The sequence below is a fragment of the Arachis stenosperma genome, chromosome 3 (genome assembly GCF_014773155.1).
Source record: "Arachis stenosperma cultivar V10309 chromosome 3, arast.V10309.gnm1.PFL2, whole genome shotgun sequence".
Taxonomy (NCBI): Eukaryota; Viridiplantae; Streptophyta; class Magnoliopsida; order Fabales; family Fabaceae; genus Arachis; species Arachis stenosperma.
Window position 1 is genome coordinate 80,485,763 of NC_080379.1, and position 15,326 is coordinate 80,501,088.

At 39.8% G+C, this 15,326-nt stretch overlaps 1 non-coding gene across 1 annotated transcript; it reads left to right on the top strand.

Annotated features, from left to right (window-relative positions):
• The first annotated feature begins 10,526 nt into the window (after window positions 1–10,526).
• Window positions 10,527–10,634, top strand: LOC130972494 (small nucleolar RNA R71). Its single transcript, XR_009083657.1, has one exon. It is a non-coding gene; the product is annotated as a small nucleolar RNA R71 (small nucleolar RNA).
• The last annotated feature ends 4,692 nt before the right edge of the window (window positions 10,635–15,326 follow it).

Here is a 15,326-nt window from a genome sequence, read left to right on the forward strand (position 1 = left end):
CCTTTTTCATCATTCTTTCAAGAGCCAACATTCATGAACCACAAATTCAAAAGACATATGCACTATTTAAGCATACATTCAGAAGACAAAAGTGTTGCCACCACATCAAAATAATTAAACTGTTATAAAATTCAAAATTCATGCAATTCTTCTCCTTTTCAATTAAGAACATTGTTTATTTAAGAAAGGTGATGGATTCATAGGACATTCATAACTTTAAGGCATAGACACCAAGACACTAATGATCATAAGACACAAACATGGACAAACATAAAGCATAAATTTTCGAAAAACAAGAAAATAAAGAACAAGGAGATTAAAGAACGGGTCCACCTTAGTGATGGCGGCTTGTTCTTCCTCTTGAAGGTCTTATGGAGTGCTTGAGCTCCTCAATATCTCTTCCTTGTCTTTGTTGCTCCTCTATCATGATTCTTTGATCTTCTCTAATTTCATGGAGGAGGATGGAATGTTCTTGGTGCTCCACCCTTAGTTGTCCCATGTTGGAACTCAATTCTCCTAGGGACGTGTTAATTTGCTCCCAATAGTTTTGTGGAGAAAAGTGCATCCCTTGAGGTATCTCAGGGATCTCATGATGAGAAGGGTCTCTTGTTTGCTCCATCCTTTTCTTAGTGATGGGCTTATCCTCATCAATGGGGATGTCTCCTTCTATGTCCACTCCAACTGAATAACAGAGGTGACAAATAAGATGAGGAAAGGTTAACCTTGCCAAGGTAGAGGACTTGTCCGCCACCTTATAGAGTTCTTGGGCTATAACCTCATGAACTTCTACTTCTTCTCCAATCATGATGCTATGAATCATGATGGCCCGGTCTAGAGTAACTTCGGACCGGTTTCTAGTGGGAATGATTGAGCGTTGGATAAACTCCAACCATCCTCTAGCCACGGGCTTGAGGTCATGCCTTCTCAATTGAACTGGCTTTCCTCTTGAATCTCTCTTCCATTGTGCGCCCTCTTCACATATGACTGTGAGGACTTGGTCCAACCTTTGATCAAAGTTGACCCTTCTAGTGTAAGGATGTTCATCTCCTTGCATCATAGGCAAGTTGAATGCCAACTTTACATTTTCCGGACTAAAATCCAAGTATTTCCCCCGAACCATAGTAAGCCAATTCTTTGGATCCGGGTTCACACTTTGATCATGGTTCTTGGTGATCCATGCATTGGCATAGAACTCTTGAACCATTAAGATTCCGACTTGTTGAATGGGGTTGGTAAGAACTTCCCAACCTCTTCTTCGGATCTCATGTCGGATCTCCGGATATTCACTCTTTTTTATTGAAAAAGGGACCTCGGGGATCACCTTCTTCAAGGCCACAACTTCATAGAAGTGGTCTTGATGCACCCTTGAGATGAATCTCTCCATCTCTCATGACTCAGAGGTGGAAGCTTTTGCCTTCCCTTTCCTCTTTCTAGAGGTTTCTCCGGCCTTGGATGCCATAAATGGTTATGGAAAAACAAAAAGCAATGCTTTTACCACACCAAACTTAAAAGGTTTGCTCGTCCTCGAGCAAAAGAAGAAAGAAGAGAGTAGAAGAAGAAGAAATGAGGAAGAAGGGAATGGCTTTGTGTTCGGCCAAAGAGGGGGAGAAGTGGTGTTTAGGTTGTGTGAAAATGAAGGGGTGAAGAAGGGTTTATATAGGAGAGGGGGGGCTCATGGTTCGGTCATGTATGGGTGGGTTTGGGAGGGAAAGTGGTTTGAATTTGAAGGGTGAGGTAGGTGGGGTTTTATGAAGGATGGATGTGAGTGGTGAAGAGAAAGATGGGATTTGATAGGTGAAGGGTTTTTAGGGAAGAGGTGTTGAGGTGATTGGTGAATGGGTGAAGAAGAGAGAGAGTGGTGGGGTAGGTGGGGATCCTGTGGGGTCCACAGATCCTGAGGTGTCAAGGAAAAGTCATCCCTGCACCAAATGGGATACAAAATCACGTTTTGAGCCAATTCTGGCGTTAAACGCCGGGCTGGTGCCCATTTCTGGCGTTTAACGCTAGGTTCTTGCCCTTTTCTGGCGTTTAACGCCAGTCTGGTGCCCCTTTCTGGCGTTAAACGCCCAGAATGGTGCCAGACTGGGCGTTAAACGCCCACCTGCTAGCCTTACTAGCGTTTAAACGCCAGTAAGTTCTTCCTCCAGGGTGTGCTGTTTTTCTTCCAGTTTTTCATTCTGTTTTTGCTTTTTCAATTGATTTTGTGACTTCTCATGATCATCAACCTACAAAAAAAAAACATAAAAATAACAAAAGAAAATAGATAAAATATAACATTGGGTTGCCTCCCAACAAGCGCTTCTTTAATGTCAGTAGCTTGACAGAGGGCTCTCATGGGGCCTCACAAATGATCAGAGCAATGTTGGAACCTCCCAACACCAAACTTAGAGTTTGAATGTGGGGGTTCAACACTAAACTTAGAGTTTGGTTGTGGCCTCCCAACACCAAACTTAGAGTTTGACTGTGGGGGCTCTGTTTGACTCTGATTTGAGAGAAGCTCTTCATGCTTCCTCTCCATGGTGACAGAGGAATATCCTTGAGCCTTAAACACAAAGGATTCTTCATTCACTTGAATGATCAGTTCACCTCCATCAACATCAATCACAGCCTTTGCTGTGGCTAGGAAGGGTCTGCCAAGGATGATGGTTTCATCCATGCACTTCCCAGTCTCTAGGACTATGAAATCAGCAGGGATGTAATGGTTTTCAATCTTCACCAAAACATCCTCTACAAGTCCGTGAGCTTGTTTTCTTGAGTTGTCTGCCATCTCTAATGAGATTCTTGCAGCTTGCACCTCAAAGATCCCTAGCTTCTCCATTACAGAGAGAGGCATGAAGTTTACACTTGACCCTAAGTCACACAAAGCCTTCTTGAAGGTCATGGTGCCTATGGTACAAGGTATTGAAAACTTCCCAGGATCTTGTCTCTTTTGAGGTAATTTCTGCCTAGGCAAGTCATCTAGTTCTTTGGTGAGCAAAGGGGGTTCATCCTCCCAAGTCTCATTTCCAAATAACTTGTCATTTAGCTTCATGATTGCTCCAAGGTATTTGGCAACTTGCTCTTCAGTGACATACTCATCCTCTTCAGAGGAAGAATACTCATCAGAGCTCATGAAGGGCAGAAGTAAGTCCAATGGAATCTCAATGGTCTCATTTTGAGCCTCAGATTCCCATGGTTCCTCATTGGGGAACTCAGTGGAAGTCAGTGCACACCCACTGAAGTCTTCCTTGATGTGCGGAAAACGATCCGACACAAAACTCACCAGCAAGTGCACCGGGTCGCATCAAGTAATAAAAACTCACGGGAGTGAGGTCGATCCCACAGGGATTGAAGGATTGAGCAATTTTAGTTTAGTGGTTGATTTAGTCAAGCGAATCAAGATTTGGTTGATTGATTGATGATTTGCAGAAATTAAATTTCATTGAAAGTAAAGAGAACAGGAAATAAATTGCTGAATCTTAAATAACAAGAAATTAAATGGCAGAAACTTAGATTGCAAGAAATGTAAATTGCAAAATCTTAAAGTGCTGGAAATGTAAATGGCTTGAATTGTAAAGGGAATTGGGAGTTGGATTTGCAGAAATTAAACAAGGAAAAGTAAAATTGCAACAAGCAGAGAAGTAGAGAATGATTTAGATCAAACCGGATCTTAAACAGAAAAGTAAATGAGCATGGAAAGCATTAAACAACAGAATGTAAATTGGGATTTAGATCTCAGGACCCAGAGACTAGAAAACCAAGTCTAGATCTCAATGCCTTCCTAGATCCAGCAAGAACAATTGCAAGGAAATTGTAAATTGCAAAGAAATTAGATGAAGAGCAATTAACAGAAAATTAAATTCAAGTAAGCAGTAAAGAAACAGAGAGATCCAAGGATGAGATTGAAACAGAATTCCTTCAATTCTCCAACCCAAGATCCAAGACAATTGTAATTGAAATTGAAAGCAATAAAACTAAGAGGAAGAGAATGGAATTCTCCTTCCCCAAACTAAGAAATTAAAGATCACTCAGTAACTAAAACTCTATGAAAATTCAAAAGGAAAGCTCTATGAAAAATAAGAAAAGGAAGCTCTCCGACTAACTTGAATTCTATCCTATTTATACACTTTCTTCAAATGATCTTCAAGTCTTGAGTTGGGCCTTTGCTCTTGGTGGAATTGGGTTGAAAGAGGCCTTGGTTGATTGCTCTTTGAAGTTTGGAGAGGAACCAAAGTGAACCAATTGAACCGGGTTTGAGTTTTGCAAAAGTTGGAGTAAAAGTTTGAGTCAAAGTTAGGGGTCTAACTTTGAGGCTAACTTTTCATATCAGCTAGCAAAATTTGCTGATACCAACGTTGGTGCCAAAGTTAGGGGTCTAACTTTGGCTCCAACGTTGGCCATTCCTAATGCACCAATGGCGCCAACGTTAGCCCAAAAGTTAGGGGGCTAACGTTGGCGCAAACTTTTGCCCATTCCTTTACATCTTCATGTGCCAATGTTAGCCCAAAAGTTAGGGGGCTAACGTTGGCGCAAACGAGAGTGGCCAGGGACAAATTTTTCATGCCAACGTTAGCCTCCAAGTTAGGGGGCTAACGTTGGCGCAAACGTTGAGTAGCCCTGGGGTGATTTTCCAATTCTCACGTTAGCCTCCAAGTTAGGGGTCTAACTTTGAGGCTAACTTTTCACCCAAAAGTTTGTGCAAAAGTTTGAGGGCTAACTTCAAGTCCAACTTTATGCTTCCTGGTTCAATTTCACTTGTTTCATTGTCCTCTCTTTGCTTCTAGCCATTCCTTCTTACTTCAACCTTTCTTCAAGCTTTCTTCTCCTATCATTAATCAACCAAACACATCAAAGCTATGCTCAAAATCATGAGATGTTCATTCTATCCTAATATGCAACAGTTATGGCATCAAATCTCATGAAAAAGCATGAATTTATCTATGGTTGATTCAATCAAAGGAAGCCTGAAAATCTACCCAAATTGGCTTGCTTAGGCCTCAAGAAAGTGCATAATTTAAGTGAAAACAAAAGAAAAAGACTAGTGAAACTAGGCTAAGATGACTTGTCATCACAACACTAAACTTAAAGCTTGCTTGTCCCCAAGCAAGAAATGAACTATGCTCAGAGGTTCTTTCAACTGAGATGGATTGAAGAACATTTGTAAAGAACAGTGAGTGAAGTGATTAAGAATCAGTGGGGTGAACTCTAAATTATATGCTCATGCAAGGATTTCAGTGCTCACTAGTCCTTACATATTGGGAGTCGTAGGTCTTAGGATTTTCATCCGAATGGTATCGTAGAGATCTCTTTATATGTAATCACCTTGAAGCAGCTTATAGTTTCTGTGCTTTGGCCTCGACTCTAAGTGTCATGTCTCAAGGCGGCTCTTTAAATAAGTTTTCAATCAATACTCCTAAACCAGTTGGTTTTAAGGTATTAGGTGTTAAAGCACCCCTAAGGATTTACTTGCTCAAGCCTCTTTCCTTGACACACTTCAACCACAAGCATTTACTAGGATTGCAACTCTTTGAGTTTTTGTTTCTTTCTTTCTTTTTCTGCCTAGTAATTGATGCTCAGAGCCTTGGGCTATGTTCTTTTTGTTTTTGTATTTTCTTTACTTTTCTTTTTGTTTTGTTTGCTGCTTCTCGGATCAATTGATTTTTGAGAATCTCCACAATACTTCTTTGAACTTCATATCCTGCCTATGAGCTCCCATGCAAGTTTTCACAAGCATGCAACCTCAATACATAATCATACAACTAGAACCACCACTTCTCCTAATCTTTTGCTTACCTCAAAATTGTTTAATTCCTCAATCCTTCTTTTCAAAGAACTTTCATGTGATGCATTCTTAAAAATTGAGTGCAAACAAGTTTTGAAGATAAGAATGTTGTGAATAATCAAGCATCTTGCTTATTGAATTATAAAGGAAGACTATGCTATGCAGGCATGCAGGGGTATATAAAGAAAACTATACTATGCAGACAGGCAGGACAAATAAGGATACAATCCAACTTTCAATTACAGCAATATTTGATGTAAAACAATCACTCAACAATACAACCTGTTGGAGTTCACTTGCTTTCCTTCTTCTCATCATCATCAATGCTGACTTTCATGTTCATCTTTCACCTCTTTGGTTGATGATGCTAAAAATCTCCAAAAGTTTGTATGATATTCTGCAGTGATATTGGAAGTTGCTTGTTCCCCAAGCACTTAGAAACAGTGGTTAGTCTGCATGATTTATTTGTGGGCTTTTTGAACTTACTTTGGTGTGGGAACACCAAACTTAGTACCTTGCCAAAGGTTTTCATTAACCATGTGTGAAATCCTTTTTTTTTCTTTTTCGAAAGTAATAAGGCTGAAAACTAGAAAACAGCAAAATAGTTAACTAATTCATCCAGTATGCTTGAAGCCCATATTGTGCATAAGGTGCGAATGTGTGTTTTAATGGGATTTTGGTGGAACACCAAACTTAGAATTCTTCATTCTCCCTTAGATTGTCTTGATGTGCAACACCAAACTTAGCTTCTTGCAATCTAGATAAAGCTAGTTAACCTTTTTATTGAAATAGATATGAAAAGAGAATTACCTCAGGTTGGGTTTCCTCCCAACAAGCGCTCTTTTATTGTCACTAGCTTGACATTCTCAGTGCTCAAGGAAATTGAGGCTTTGCCTCCTTCTTACTCGTTTCCGTGAAGTTTTTGGCTAATTGTTCTATTTGCTTCCCAATTCCCCCGAGTAAGTCATCATAGTGTTTGTTCATCATTTCTTGCTGTTTCATCATTCTTTCTACTACAATTTCTAGAGTGGTGATCCTTTGATCCTCTTGTGAGATTGGTCGGTTGTGGGGTGTTAGGGGTTGGAAGGATGGGTGATGTGGTGGTATGTTGTGATTGTTGTTGGTATGGTGAATTTTTTACAGGTTTGGGCAATTGGGGTTGTTGTAATTGAAGTCCCTTTGTTCCTGATATTGAGATTCCTCCATTCCTAGATAAGAATATGGCTTCCATGGTGGAAATTGTGCCTTCACTATGGTAGAATGGAGAAAGTCAATTTGTCTAGCTATTGACCCCAATTGTTGCTGAGTTTTCTGATGTAGTTGTTTGCTTTGATTCATGACTGCCTTCATTCCTTCAAGATTCATCATCTCCTTGTCTGAAGTTGCATTCTGTGGGGTCTCAAATGAGTGTTGGTTATTGGCTCTCTTGTTATTGAGCTCTGCAGTTCCTTGGCCAGCTGCTGTTGCTTTGAGAAGGTTATCTGAGACGTAATCCACTGCTCCTCTTGTTTCTGGGGTTAATCCTTCATAGAACGCTTGGAGACCCACTTTGTCAAATGCTTTCTTGTATCTTTCCCATGCTTTGAACAATGGTTCTTCCTCTCCTTGTGTGAATGGATGTATCCCCTCTTTCATTTTGATGTTTTGTTGGGATGAGGAGAATTTGGCCAGAAATTTGGTAACCAAATCGTCCCAACTAGTAATACTTCCCTGGGGAAAGGTTTCGAACCATTGTGCAGCTTCATCCTTTAGTGAGAAGGGAAATAGCAAGAGCTTACAGGTGTCATGATTTACACCATTGGGGTTAACAGCACCACAAGTCTTTAGAAAAATGGATATATGCTGTTCAGGATCTTCCACTGGGTTTCCGCTGTAAGAACAATTTTTCTTGATTGATGTAATGAGTTGCGGCTTCATGTTGTGGTGTTCTTCTTTCTCAGAAACTCCTTCTTCAATGATATCTTTCCCTTTGGCTGCTCTTCTTTCCTGTGACATATAAATCAATCACAAGGAATACACAGTGGTATTTTTGGAGAATAGAGTGTAGTTAATTGTGACAAAACCTCAAACAGTTAGCGTGTTAATAGAGGCAAATCTTCAAACAGTTAGTGGGTTAGTCAAAAATAAAGAAAAAGTGCTTGATCTAAACTACCACCTCACTTAATCATTGTCAATCTAATCAATCCCCGGCAACGGCGCCAAAAACTTGACGTAGCGGAAAACGATCCGACACAAAACTCACCGGCAAGTGCACCGGGTCGCATCAAGTAATAAAAACTCACAGGAGTGAGGTCGATCCCTCAGGGATTGAAGGATTGAGCAATTTTAGTTTAGTGGTTGATTTAGTCAAGCGAATCAAGATTTGGTTGATTGATTGATGATTTGCAGAAATTAAATTTCATTGAAAGTAAAGAGAACAGGAAATAAATTGCTGAATCTTAGATAACAAGAAATTAAATGGCAGAAACTTAGATTGCAAGAAATGTAAATTGCAAAATCTTAAAGTGCTGGAAATGTAAATGGCTTGAATTGTAAAGGGAATTGGGAGTTGGATTTGCAGAAATTAAACAAGGAAAAGTAAAATTGCAACAAGCAGAGAAGTAGAGAATGATTTAGATCAAACCGGATCTTAAACAGAAAAGTAAATGAGCATGGAAAGCATTAAACAACAGAATGTAAATTGGGATTTAGATCTCAGGACCCAGAGACTAGAAAACCAAGTCTAGATCTCAATGCCTTCCTAGATCCAGCAAGAATAATTGCAAGGAAATTGTAAATTGCAAAGAAATTAGATGAAGAGCAATTAACAGAAAATTAAATTCAAGTAAGCAGTAAAGAAACAGAGAGATCCAAGGATGAGATTGAAACAGAATTCCTTCAATTCTCCAACCCAAGATCCAAGACAATTGTAATTGAAATTGAAAGCAATAAAACTAAGAGGAAGAGAATGGAATTCTCCTTCCCCAAACTAAGAAATTAAAGATCACTCAGTAACTAAAACTCTTTGAAAATTCAAAAGGAAAGCTCTATGAAAAATAAGAAAAGGAAGCTCTCCGACTAACTTGAATTCTATCCTATTTATACACTTTCTTCAAATGATCTTCAAGTCTTGAGTTGGGCCTTTGCTCTTGGTGGAATTGGGTTGAAAGAGGCCTTGGTTGATTGCTCTTTGAAGTTTGGAGAGGAACCAAAGTGAACCAATTGAACCGGGTTTGAGTTTTGCAAAAGTTGGAGTAAAAGTTTGAGTCAAAGTTAGGGGTCTAACTTTGAGGCTAACTTTTTATATCAGCTAGCAAAATTTGCTGATACCAACGTTGGTGCCAAAGTTAGGGGTCTAACTTTGGCTCCAACGTTGGCCATTCCTAATGCACCAATGGCGCCAACGTTAGCCCAAAAGTTAGGGGGCTAACGTTGGCGCAAACGAGAGTGGCCAGGGACAAATTTTTCATGCCAACGTTAGCCTCCAAGTTAGGGGGCTAACGTTGGCGCAAACGTTGAGTAGCCCTGGGGTGATTTTCCAATTCTCACGTTAGCCTCCAAGTTAGGGGTCTAACTTTGAGGCTAACTTTTCACCCAAAAGTTTGTGCAAAAGTTTGAGGGCTAACTTCAAGTCCAACTTTATGCTTCCTGGTTCAATTTCACTTGTTTCATTGTCCTCTCTTTGCTTCTAGCCATTCCTTCTTACTTCAACCTTTCTCCAAGCTTTCTTCTCCTATCATTAATCAACCAAACACATCAAAGCTATGCTCAAAATCATGAGATGTTCATTCTATCCAAATATGCAACCATTATGGCATCAAATCTCATGAAAAAGCATGAATTTATCTATGGTTGATTCAATCAAAGGAAGCCTGAAAATCTACCCAAATTGGCTTGCTTAGGCCTCAAGAAAGTGCATAATTTAAGTGAAAACAAAAGAAAAAGACTAGTGAAACTAGGCTAAGATGACTTGTCATCATTCCTCAGTGGCGTTCACTTTCTCTCCTTCCTCTCCAAGTTCGGCCATGTTGATGGCCTTGCACTCTCCTTTTGGATTTTCTTCTGTGTTGCTTGGAAGAGTACTTGGAGGGAGTTCAGTAACTTTCTTGCTCAACTGTCCCACTTGTGCCTCCAAATTCCTAATGGAGGACCTTGTTTCAGTTATGAAACTTTGAGTGGTCTTGATTAGATCAGAGACCATGGTTGCTAAGTCAGAGGGGTTCTGCTTAGAATTCTCTATCTGTTGCTGAGAAGATGATGGAAAAGGCTTGCTATTGCTAAACCTGTTTCTTCCACCATTATTGTTGTTGAAACCTTGTTGAGGTCTCTCTTGATTCTTCCATGAGAAATTTAGGTGATTTCTCCATGAAGAATTATAGGTGTTTCCATAGGGTTCTCCTAGGTAATTCACCTCTTCCATTGAAGGGTTCTCAGGATCATAAGCTTCTTCTTCAGATGAAGCATCCTTAGTACTGCCAGGTGCATTTTGCATTCCAGACAGACTTTGAGAGATCAAATTGACTTGTTGAGTCAATATTTTATTCTGAGCCAATATGGCATTCAGAGTATCAATCTCAAGAACTCCTTTCTTCTGATTTGTCCCATTGTTCACAGGATTCCTTTCAGAAGTGTACATGAATTGGTTATTTGCAACCATTTCAATTAGCTCTTGAGCCTCTGTAGGCGTCTTCTTCAGATGAAGAGATCCTCCAGCAGAGCTATCCAAAGACATCTTGGATAGTTCAGAGAGACCATCATAGAAAATACCTATGATGCTCCATTCAGAAAGCATATCAGAAGGACACTTTCAGATCAATTGTTTGTATCTTTCCCAAGCTTCATAGAGGGATTCTCCATCCTTCTGTCTGAAGGTTTGGACTTCTACTCTAAGCTTACTCAATTTTTGAGGTGGAAAGAACTTGGCCAAGAAGGCATTGACTAGCTTTTCCCATGAGTCCAGGCTTTCTTTAGGTTGTGAGTCCAACCATGTCCTAGCTCTATCTCTTACAGCAAAAGGGAATAGCATAAGTCTGTAGACCTCAGGGTCAACCCCATTAGTCTTGACAGTGTCACAGATTTGCAAGAATTCAGCTAAGAACTGATGAGGATCTTCCAATGGAAGTCCATGGAACTTGTAATTCTGTTGCATTAGAGAAACTAATTGAGGCTTAAGCTCAAAGTTGTTTGCTCCAATGGCAGGGATAGAGATGCTTCTCCCATAGAAGTCGGGAGTAGGTGTAGTAAAGTCACCCAGCACCTTCCTTGCATTGTTGTTGTTTTCGGCTGCCATGGGTTCTTCTTCCTTGAAGATTTCTGTTAGGTCCTCTACATAGAGTTGTGCCTTAGCTTCTCTTAGCTTTCGCTTCAAGGTCCTTTCAGGTTCAGGGTCAGCTTCAACAAGAATGCCTTTGTCTCTGCTCCTGCTCATATGAAAGAGGAGAGAATAAGAAAATGTGGAATCCTCTATGTCACAGTATAGAGATTCCTTGAGGTGTCAGAAGAACAGAAAAATAGAAGAAAGAGGTAGAAGAATTCAAACTTAATCAGATAGAGTTCGAATTGTGCATTGAGAAGGAGTGGTACTCCATAAATAGAAGGATGTGAGAAGAGGGGAAGAGAATTTTCGAAAATTAATTAAAAAGATTTTAAAAACATTTTGAAAAATTGATTGATAATTTTCGAAAACTAAAAGTGGAAAAGGAATCAAGTGATTTTTAAAAAAGATTTTGAAATCAGAAATCAAAAAGATATGACTGAAAACTGTTTTGAAAAAGATGTGAAAAAAAAAGATATGATTAGAAAGTTATAGTTTTAAAAAGATATGATTGAAAAGATATGATTTGAAAACAATTTAAAAAAAAAGATTTGATTTTTAAAAATTGATGACTTGCCTAACAAGAAAAGATATGATTCAAACATTTAAACCTTTCTCAACAGAAAAGGCAACAAACTTGAAATGTTCAATCAAATCATTAATTGTTAGCAAGTATCTTTGAAAAGGAAAGAAATTGATTTTGAAAACATTTGATTGAAAAGATTTGATTTGAAAAAGATTTGATTTTGAAAAACTTTGAAAACTTGAAAAAAATTGATTTGAAAACAAAATCTTCCCTCTTGTGTCATCCTGGCGTTAAACGCCCAGAATGGTGCACATTCTGGCGTTTAACGCCCAAAACTCTACCCTTTTGGGCGTTAAACGCCCAGCCAGGCACCCTGGCTGGCGTTTAAACGCCAGTCTGTCTTCTTCACTGGGCATTTTGAACGCCCAGCTTTTTCTGTATAATTCCTCTGCTGTATGTTCTGAATCTTCAATTCTCTGTATTATTGACTTGAAAAGACACAAATTAAAAATATTTTTGGATTTTTAATAAGAATAATAAAAAATGCAACTAAATAACAATGCATGCAAGACACCAAACTTAGCAGTTTGCATACTACTGACGCTAATGAGAATGCATATGAGACACATAAACACTCAAGTCAAGAGAATTCAAAGATCAGAGTAAGAAATAATCAAGAATTACTTGAAGATCCTTAAGACACATGAATGAATGCATGCAATTGACACCAAGCTTAAAATGAGACACTAGACTCAAACAAGAAACATAAAATATTTTTGGTTTTTTATGATTTTGAAAATTTTTTGTGTTTTTTCGAAAATTATATGAAAATGGAAAATAAAGGTTTCAGAATTCTCAGTTTGGATTCCAGGAATCATTGCAATGTTAGTCTAAGACTCCGGTCCAGGAATTAGACATGGCTTCACAGCCAGCCAAGCTTTCAAAGAAAGCTTCGGTCCAAAACACTAGACATGGCCAATGGCCAGCCAAGCCTTAGCAGATCATTGCTCTAATAGCAAGATTGATAGAGATCAACAAGCTCTTGTGATGATCAGTTGAAACCTCGGTCCAATAAGATTAGACATGGCTTCACAGCCAGCCAGATTTCAACAGATCATCATGAAACACTAGAACTTATTCTTAAGAACTCTGAAGAAAAATACCTAATCTAAGCAACAAGATGAACCGTCAGTTGTCCATACACAAAACAATCCCCGGCAACGGCGCCAAAAACTTGGTGCACGAAATTGTGATCACTACAACTCAAATAATCCCTAGTAATGGCTCCAAAGACTTGGTGCTCAATACCATGGCATAAACACAACTTCGCACAACTAACCAGCAAGTGCACTGGGTCGTCCAAGTAATAAACCTTACGCGAGTAAGGGTCGATCCCACGGAGATTGTTGGTATGAAGCAAGCTATGGTCACCTTGTAAATCTTAGTCAGGCAGACTCAAATGGGTATGGGTGATATATGAATGAAACATAAAGATAAAGACAGAGATACTTATGTATATCATTGGTGAGAGCTTCAGATAAGCGTATGAAGATGCTTTCCCTTCCGTCTCTCTGCTTTCCTACTGTCTTCATCCAATCCTTCTTACTCCTTTCCATGGCAAGCTTATGCAAGGGTTTCACCGTTGTCAGTGGCTACCTCCCATCCTCTCAGTGGAAATGTTCAACGCACCCTGTCACGGCACGGCTATCCATCTGTCGGTTCTCGATCAGGCCAGAATAGAATCCAGTGATTCTTTTGCGTCTGTCACTAACGCCCCGCCTGCTAGGAGTTTGAAGCACGTCACTGTCATTCAATCATTGAATCCTACTCAGAATACCACAGACAAGGTTAGACCTTCCAGATTCTCTTGAATGCCGCCATCAGTTCTTGCCTATACCACGAAGACTCTGATCTCACGGAATGGCTGGCTCGTTTGTCAGGCGAGCACTCGGTTGTCAGGCGATCAACCATGCATCGTGTATCAGAAATCCAAGAGATATTCACCCAATCTAAGGTAGAACGGAGGTGGTTGTCAGTCACACGTTCATAGGTGAGAATAATGATGAGTGTCACGGATCACCACATTCATCAAGTTGAAGAACAAGTGATATCTTGGACAAAGAACAAGCGGAATTGAATAGAAGAACAATAGTAATTTCATTAATACTCGAGGTACAGCAGAGCTCCACACCTTAATCTATGGTGTGTAGAAACTCCACCGTTGAAAATACATAAGAACAAGGTCTAGGCATGGCCGTGAGGCCAGCCTCCCAATGATCTAAGATAGCATAAGAACAAAGATAGCTACCAAGATATCTAAATACAATATTTAAATTTCCTACTTATAGAGAACTAGTAGCCTAAGGTTTACAGAGATGAGTAAATGACATAAAAATCCACTTCCGGGCCAACTTGGTGTGTGCTTGGGCTGAGCAATGAAGCATTTTCGTGTAGAGACTCTTCTTGGAGTTAAACGCCAGCTTTTATGCCAGTTTGGGCGTTAACTCCCCTTTAGGTACCAGTTCTGGCGTTTAACGCTGGGAAATCTGAAGGTGACTTTGAACGCCGGTTTGGGCCATCAAATCTTGGGCAAAGTATAGACTATCATATATTGCTGGAAAGCCCAGGATGTCTACTTTCCAACGCCGTTAAGAACGCGCCAATTGGGCTTCTGTAGCTCCAGAAAATCCACTTCGAGTGCAGGGAGGTCAGAATCCAACAACATCTGCAGTCCTTTTCAGTCTCTGAATCAGATTTTTGCTCAGGTCCCTCAATTTCAGCCATAAAATACCTGAAATCATAGAAAAACACACAAACTCATAGTAAAGTCCAGAAAAGTGAATTTTAACTAAAAACTAATAAAAATATACTAAGAACTCAACTAAAACTACTAAAAACATACTAAAAACAATGCCAAAAAGCGTACAAATTATCCGCTCATCACTCAACCAGTTGATCTTCAACTATATCGCACCCAAAGATAGAATAGGCTTTAAGAACGGGCTTTTTGGAGTCCTCCAAAGTGAACTTGACTAACTTGCCATCCGACTCAAAAGAATAGACTCCCAAATGTGCATCTAGCTTGAAACGGGCCGTCTTCAAGAATGGCCTTCCAAGGAGTATGGAAGATGGCTTATTTGAGTCAATGGGAGTGGTCTCCAAAATGTGAAAATCCACTGGGAAGAGCAATCCTTGAATATTAACTAGGACATTTTCCGCAATCCCCACAACTGACACAATACTTTTGTCGGCTAACACAAACTTCGCCCCGGACCTCTTTAGGGGTGACAAGTTCAACCTTTCATAAATTGGGAGTGGCATAATGCTTACGCACGCCCCCAAATTTCACATTCAATCCATGAACTTCATCCCACGAATCAAACATGTAACCAAACATGGGCCGGGATCATTGCATTTTTTAGGAAGTAAATAAGAGATAGAACCATCTACCGGCTTTTTGTTGAATGGCTTGAAGAGAGGGACCGTGACTTCAACCTTCTTAAAAACATCCACCATTTTAGGATCAACTTCTTCTTGCTTTTTAGCCTTGGCCAAAGTTGGAAATGGAATGGGTAAAAGCTCTTCAAGCAAAGTCTTTCTCTTTGGCTCATTGACCTTGGGTGGTTCTTCCTTGCCCTTGTCAACACTTTAATCTTCATCCTTTATCACCTCCACTTCTTCTCCTACCTCCTCATTAGTTGTCTCCTCACTCAACTTTGGAGGTATAGCAACATTCTTATCCAGTT